Below are 8,297 nucleotides of genomic sequence, written 5' to 3'. Positions count from 1 at the left end.
GGGAATGCATCCAGGAGATGAAGATATTTGTACAAAATCCTGAAGCGAGTGTTTGAAAGCTTGCCAAGGCGAAGAAGGCACTGGAGCCAGAAGGAAGATTTGTGGGGATCAAAAGGAATTTCATTTTACAGGGAACTGGGAGAAGCCAGACACACATAGAGCACAGATGTGTACAAGTTAAAAAAAGACAGTGTACGCAAAGTGTAGAATGGCTATTTGGCAACACTGTTAGTAACTTGATGATGGACTGCAATTCTTTATTGTGCAAGACTTTAGGACCCTTCTCTTGCTAGCAGCAATCTCCAGTCATGACAAACGAAAAGTATCCAAGCTGGTCGCCAGTCATCCAGACTCTTGCTATTCACACCCTCTTATAATCTTCTCCTACATTACACAAGAGTTTGTGTGACCAACAGCATAAAACAGAAATGGTAATTTGCCATTTAGAGACTGCATTATAAAATATTCTGGAGTCCCTTGGTCTCTCTCTCTCTCTCTCTCTCTCTCTCTCTCTCTCTCTCTCTCTCTCTCTCTCTCTCTCTCCACACACACACCCTCAACCACTCATGTCACTCTAGGCTCTAGGAAAAGCAAGGGATCTGGAACTAAAGGCTCCTGCCAACAGCCAGATTCTCCTGCCCATGAACCAAATTCTCCTGCTCATTCTGATGACAGTTAATTCTGACCAATAGCCTGGCTGTTCTCATTAGAACAGCTAACCATTCTGATTCCTGATCCACAGAAGTTCATGTGAGACAACGAACAAACAAACATGTTGTTTTAAGCTGCTAAATTAGGCTATAATTTGTCAGACAGCAGTATATAGCAATACACTACTCACCTCCAAATGCCCCCTAGGGGAGTAGTGCAGACACCAAGTGAAACCAAAGGTCTAGGCTCTGGACTTTCCCCTAGAGGAGGTGGGGAGTTGGGGACTCATTTTAAGCAAGAGATGTTGATTTATGTTTTAGAATGACTCCCTTTGCCTTGAACACAGTGTCTTCCATTCCATTCTTTGGTCCTTGGCTACTGCATTTTCACCTACCTCTTAAAAGGCTTAACAAACTGCATGGTAATTGTCTATTTGTTTCACTCCTGCCTAGATCTTGAGCTTCCTGCAAACAGAGTTGGATTCTTAGTTGTTTATTAACCATCTTTTGTGTCCCTGGAAACCTGCCTGATGAGCATGTTGAGAGGCACTCAGTATTTACTTGTGATTAATTGAATGATGGAGGGTAGGTAAACCCGCAGAAAAGGAGTTGGGTTAGCAGGCTATTATATTAATTCACAGGAGAAGTGATAAAGAAATGTACCTTAGAGGTTGTAAAGAATAAGAAATTAGTCATTTAACATAAACACACACACACACACACACACACACACACACACACATTTACAGTAAGTTCTGCAGGTGTAATCTTCTATCAAAATACCTAAATCTTTGTACTATTTGTGTTGTTATAGCTCTTAAGCAGAGATAAAGTGAGGAGATACCAGTAGCTAAAATAGAAGAGCTTAGTAATATTACTTGAAGTTTGTTGTTATAAAACAACAATACAAAAAAGGATGAAAAATGAAATTAAATAGCCAATACATTTTCGTGCTTTTTCAATTGTGATGAGTTGATTTACTAGTATACCAGGCTGATACAAGTTTCAGTGGGAATAAGCAATATAATGTTTTACATAAGTAGACTCTATATCCACATAGAGTTATACTTATAAGTACATTAGAGGCACGAAATTTGTGCGAGAGTAGGCCTTCCTTCCCCAGGCTGCCAGCACTGCCTTCCCTCTGGCTCCCGGGACCCGGGCTTCCCTCACAGCCCCAACTTCATCTGGAAGGTTGTCTGGTCTAATTAGCACATTGTGTTTTATTATGATAGGTAGCTATAAAGAAAGAAACCTTATATTCACATCAAGATAAAGGAGAATCTGAATGAAACAAAAAGAAAGTTCAAGCAAATAACAAAGAGATGTCAATTAGAATTGCCTTATACTAAAAATTCTAAATACATTCTGGAGCACTGGATAAATTGTACAAAAATCCCCTTTAAAGTAAATATCCCAAGCAAGTGTAAATATGATTTTGTTCAAATATAAAATCAGTTAGGAAATGCTATCAACAGATAGAACAGAAAGGTACCACAGGAGTCATCTAAGCATCTCATCATTCAAAATAATGGTTGCAAAAAGGTGTTAAAATAACCAATACATATTCCATGCTTTTCTCTCTCTCTCTCTCTCTCTCTCTCTCTCTCTCTCTCTCTCTCTCTCTCTCTCTCTCTCTTTTATCTTCAGTGCTTGAAATAAATAAATGAGACACCTGGCTTCATGATCTACCTAAAGTCTTGTCTTTATCTCTATATTTCATTCCATTTACACTAGTACTTCAGTTGAGGTCATTGTTTTGCCTTACAACCCCAAAATTAATAACCACTTCCTTGTTACATAAGAGTAGCTCTTATTTTGGCAAACTGGCCTTGAGTTTCATTTTCTAGTTTAATTTTATATCCTCCCACCACACACACACACACACACACACACACACACACACACACAACTGGCAACTTAAGGTAATGTTAACAATCAATTACACTTTATGAAAAATATTATTATAAAGGATATCTTTCCTTTTCATTGTTTTTCCCTAACAAAATCATTTGCTATACTTAAAGTTTTGCAGGTGTAATCCTCTGTTATTATAAATATTTAAATGCCACATGTTGGTTTTAGTTTAGAAATATGAAAGAGAAAAGGGGGAATTTCTTAGGAATTATCTATGCAGAATAATTAAAGTGATCTCTCAAGGATTTTTATGATCTGATTAAAATATTAGTAATTTATTGGATTTTTTTTCATCACAACTGTAATGATGAGATATTTTTTCCTCAATTGCTAAGCAGATGAAGAGATAAAAAAACCCAAGAATTTGAAAACATGATTGGAAATCTTTGCCTAGGTTGTTCCTGTCCAGTTTTCTTTTTCCTTGCAAAATAGAATCAGCTAAATACTTTTTGTTAGCTAGCAATAAATTTTGGTTACATTTTTTAAATCAGAAATAACAATAAACCTGATGGATGAATCCCATGCCTTATTTTATTTGGTTGTTAGAATAAATTGGAGTTGTACAGAGTCTTCCCTTTGATTGGAATGTTATTCATTTTATTAAAACAATTTTTATACACATGCAATTCAATTTATTTATTTTACATCTTATAATTCTAAAGGCTTAACTTGTTTGTTGTTATAACAGCTTCAAAACATCACTTGTTCTAACCCATCAGATGATGCAACATAATCTGGCCCTTTCTTGTAGCTGGAACTCAGTCCTTTGTTTCATTCCAGTGATTTCTGGGACTCTCTTGGATTCCAGTGCCTCCTGCTTAGCTATGGTATGTTGTGTTTATAACTTGCTATACATGACTTTACAGTCCTCCTTTCTCTTCAACATATAAACCAGGGGTCTTCAAACTATGGCCCGCGGGCCACATGCGGCCGGCAGAGGAGTCTGATCCGGCCCGCCAGGTTTTTTGGGCAGTGAGCGCAGCCGAGGTGTTACAGTAGGAATTAGTAGTTCATATAGTCCGGCCCTCCAGCTCTCTGAGGGACCGTGATCTGGCCCCCACTTTAAAAAGTTTGAGGACCCCTCAAAGTTTATATTATAAACCATGTTGAAAGGATATTCTTATATTCAGCATACTTATTATTATAGTTCTTATTTCTGGAGGGCCAGACAACTTGTGGATAAAGAGAGCCCTCCAGACAACCTACCCTATTTCCCCAAAAATAAGACAGTGTCTTATATTAATTTTTGCTCCCAAAGATGAGATAGGTCTTATTTTCAGGGGATGTCTTATTTTTCCATGAAGAAGAATATGGTACACATTTATTGTTAAATGAAAATAAAGGAAATTTATTACCTGTATACAGTACGGTAGTTGTCAACACAAACCAGATAAACTGTGAATCCTACAGTATCAAGAATTTACTCATTTATTCAATGACAATCATGTCATCATCTTCAGGAACATCATCATAACAATCCAATTCCTGAATTTCCTGGTGAATTTCTTGTGACTCCATTTCTTTCAGAATCAGTGGGCCACATCTCTCATGTTTAGCAATAGCATTCTGAGACAGAGCTTAGGGGGGCCTTATTTTCGGGGGGGGGGGGTGGCTTATATGTCACTCAGAAGGAAACCTGTAAGTAGGTCTTATTTTCGGAGGATGTTTTATTTTTGGGGAAACACGGTAGTTGCCTTGTAGGCTTCATGATAAAACCTTTCTTTAGAACTCAGACTACTAACCTCTTCAAAGGGCCACTTCTCCCCATACTCTTCCTCTTCCAACTCAGGGTCACTTGAATCGTCTGGAAGAACAATGTTTCCAGACAGCATTTTTCTTAGCATTTAAAAATATGGTCCAGGCCTGGTTACCTGCGTTGAATATTTGATTCCTGGACTTTTTCCTTGATCTCTTTGTTGCACAGTGATGGCTCTTCATTTACCAGGGGCATTTGCTCAGAGGATTTTTCAAGCTCTGCCTCTGGCACCAGCTATGATCACACTGGGTGCCTTCTTCAACTTCGTTAAACTGGGTCAACTGGGCGGCCCACTTCCTCTTCATACACTTTCCCAGGGAACAGTCTTCACTGTCACGAGGGTTGTCAAGTACACTCCTACTTTCACATGAACTCTGTTGTGAAATCCCATTGTGCTGCACCTGTTGAAGTTCAGTTTGAGACCCTTAGGCTCTTATCTTTCTCCATAGGCACTGCAGTCCCAGATCAGAATACATAGGGATATAGGTCTTCAGTGAGGTGTAGTGGGCCATGGGGATTGAGGTACTGGGAAGGCCCCGGTACTCATTTGGGAACCAATAAACATGGAAAATACAGATTTATATTTCTGACTCTTGCCCTAGGAAATGAGAATGGCTTATAGGCAGGATTCTGGTACCAGAAACTTGGGGAAGGCTGCTGGGCCATGCAATAAAGAGATCTGGAGTTATTTTCCTCAGAATGTGCATTTTCTTCTCACAGTTCGTTTTCTAAGCTCTTCTAGTTTGAAATCTGCAACTGAGAGTGCCTACAGTGGCACAGCAACTGTACTTCAGAAGTTTTAAAAATATGTTTTAGGCTATGAACATCAGCATAGTTCCCCAAAACCCTTTGCTAAATCGGGATGTTTCTGAAGCCTCAAATTTCAGCTCAGCTTGCCTTTGCTGCAGAGATAAAATACTTTGTGCAAACACTTCCATGTTTACTTGACAAACTTTCACACTAACCAAGAAATTGGGTATATAGAAACATTCTTTTTTTTTTTGTCATAAGCAAAATCTCAGTAGCTCTAATATTTACCTACTTACCCAAAGTCAGACATTTGACTCTTCACAAATTTATGTGAAAATATGAATTATATGGCTAGCACAGCACATGAACAGGGAAATCTACCATTCTCTTTAAATTGTGTTTGCTTTAATAACTTTTCCTCTCTGGCAAGTTTTGCTTGTACTAGGGAGGGCCAAATGTAGCCAAAAATTGTAAAGTGGAGTAAATGACTTGTAAAATTTCTGTGTCTTTTTTCCCCTTTCAATTCTAACTTTGCTCTGCTTTCCTTCTGTTTTATTATTAGCATTTTTAACATCTTTCTTTTAGGCATTACTAAGTATTCTGACTTCAGGTTCCTCTATTCTTCTCATTTTTTATAAAGCAGACTTTATATGCTATACTCTAATTTTTTTCTGCACCCTCTCCATAATTATGCTTTCTCTATGTACTAGAAAGCTCTTCTTGGATAATCTGATTAATTCATCTTTGTTTAAGGCAGTGGTTCTCAACCTTTCTAATGCCGCAAGCCTTTAATACAGTTCCTCATGTTGTGGTGACCCCTAATCATAAAATTATTTTCATTGCTACTTCATAACTGTAATTTTGCTACTGTTAATGAATTATAATGTAAATATTTGTGTTTTTGATGGTCTTATGCAACCCTGCTAGCGGTTCTCAACCGCTGCTGTAGATAATTTCTAAATTAAAATAATTTCTTTAAAAAATATCTGATTGTGCCGAAGCCGGTTTGGCCCAGTGGTAGAGCGTTGGTTTGCGGACTGAAAGGTCCCAGGTTCGATTCCGGTCAAGGGCATGTACATTGGTTGCAGGCACGTCCCCAGTGGGGGGTGTGCAGGAGGCAGCTGGTTGATGTTTCTCACTCATCGACGTTTCTAGCTCTCTATCTCTCTCCCTTCCTCTCTGTAAAAAATCAATAAAATATTTTTTTTATATTTAAAAAAATATCTGATTGTACAATTTTAAGTATGGTAATAAAGCAGGAGCTTTTTGGTTTTATTTTTTTGGATTGATTGGTTATTCACAGGCTTTGCTGCTGTCCTAAATTAGTTTGATTTGCTACTACCAGATGTTAAACACATATCTAAACTTCAGAATATAGATACTAAAATTACAGTGTAGGAATTAATATTTTATTTTAATTTTTGTTAATTATCACTGAGGATATTTTTTTCCATTGTTCTTTTTTTAAAAAAAATTAATCTTTATTGTTCAGACTATTACAATTGTTCCTTTTTCCCCCCATAGCTTCACTCCACCCAGTTCCCACCCCACCATCTGCCCTTACCTCCCCCACACTGTCCTAATCCATAGTGAACAATTTTTGTCCACTTTTATTCTCGCACCCCACATCCCTTCCCCCGAGAAATGTCAGTCCACTCCCTTTCTATGCCCCTGATTCTATTATATTCACCAGTTTATTCTGTTCATTAGATTTTTTTTTATTCACTTGAGTTTTAGATTTACTTGTTGATAGATATGTATTTGTTGTTCATAATTTTTATCTTTACCTTTTTCTTTTCCCCCCCCCTACTTAAAGAATACCCTTTAGCATTTCATATAATACTGGTTTGGTGATGATGAACTCCTTTAGCTTTTTCTTATCTGTGAAGCTCTTTATCTGCCCTTCAATTCTGAATGACAGCTTTGCTGGGTAGAGTAATCTTGATTGTAGGTTCTTGCTATTCATCACTTTGAATATTTCTTGCCACTCCCATCTGGCCTGCATAGTTTCTGTTGAGAAATCAGCTGACAATCGTATGAGTGCTCCCCTGTAGTTAACTAACTGTTTTTCTCTTGCTGCTTTTAATATTCTCTCTTTGTCTTTTGCTCTTAGCATTTTAATTATGATGTTTCTTGGTGTGGTCCTCTTTGGATCCCTTTTGTTTGGGGATCTCTGCGCTTCCGGGATTTGTAAGTCTATTTCTTTCACCAGGTGGGAAAAGTTTTCAGTCATTATTTCCTCAAATAGGTTTTCAGTATCTTGCTCTCTTTCTTCTTCTGGCACCCCCCATAATTCTAATGTTGGTATGCTGGAAGTTGTCCCAAAGGCTCCTTACACTTATCTTCATATTTTTTTTTGTTCTTTTTGCTTCTTCTGGTTGAGTGTTTTTTGCTTCTTTGTATTTCAGATTTTTTACTTGATTCTTGCAATCCTGTAGTCTGCTATTAGATCTCTGTACAATATTTTTTATTTCAGTCAGTGTATGCTTAATTTCTAGTTGTTCCTTTTTTCATATCCTTGGGGGTCTCACTAAATTTATCAGCCTTTTCTAGAAAATTATTGAAAAACCTTTTAACTGTTGTTTTGAACTCTATATCCAGTTGTTTGTTTACTTTCCTCCATTTCTTTTATTTGTTACCTGTTTCTTTGTCTCCACATTTTTGCTGCTGAGATAATAGGGTAGCTTTGTGTGCTAGGTGTCTTAGCAAAGCCCAGTGACTCAGCCTCCCAGTTATCTGAGGTAGACATTCTTGGTCCACCCCTTTGTGGGCTGTGTGCACAGTCTTATTGTAGTTAAGCCTTGATTGTTGTTGGTATCACTGAGGGGAGTTGACCTCCAGGCCAATTGGCTGTGAGTATCAGCTGTGTCTATGCTAGGAGAACTTCTGTGCTGGAAACACCCTTATGAGACAAGACTTTCAAAAGCCTCTGTGCTCAGCTTGGATGTAGTGGAGTCACAGGGTGGAGAAGACAGCAATGGTTTCCCATCAGCCCTGCTCAAATAGGCCCCTGTGTCTCAGTGTCCCGTGGTAATCACTGCAAGCACCTCTGAGAGAAAGCCGCCATTGAGTTCTGCCTGTTGCCAGATAGTCCACTTTCTCCCTGAATGAGTCTGGGTCCCCAGAGTCTCAACTGGAACTGAAGTTCAGCACAGTCAGGAACTTTAGTTTCTCTCCCGCTTGAGAAAGCCAGCCACACACTCAGTTGCCAGTCCTCTCTATGC

This window comes from Pipistrellus hanaki, assembly GCF_964339955.1.
Source record: "Pipistrellus hanaki genome assembly, chromosome: 3".
Lineage (NCBI taxonomy): Eukaryota > Metazoa > Chordata > Mammalia > Chiroptera > Vespertilionidae > Pipistrellus > Pipistrellus hanaki.
Note: the sequence above shows the minus strand (reverse complement) of the source record.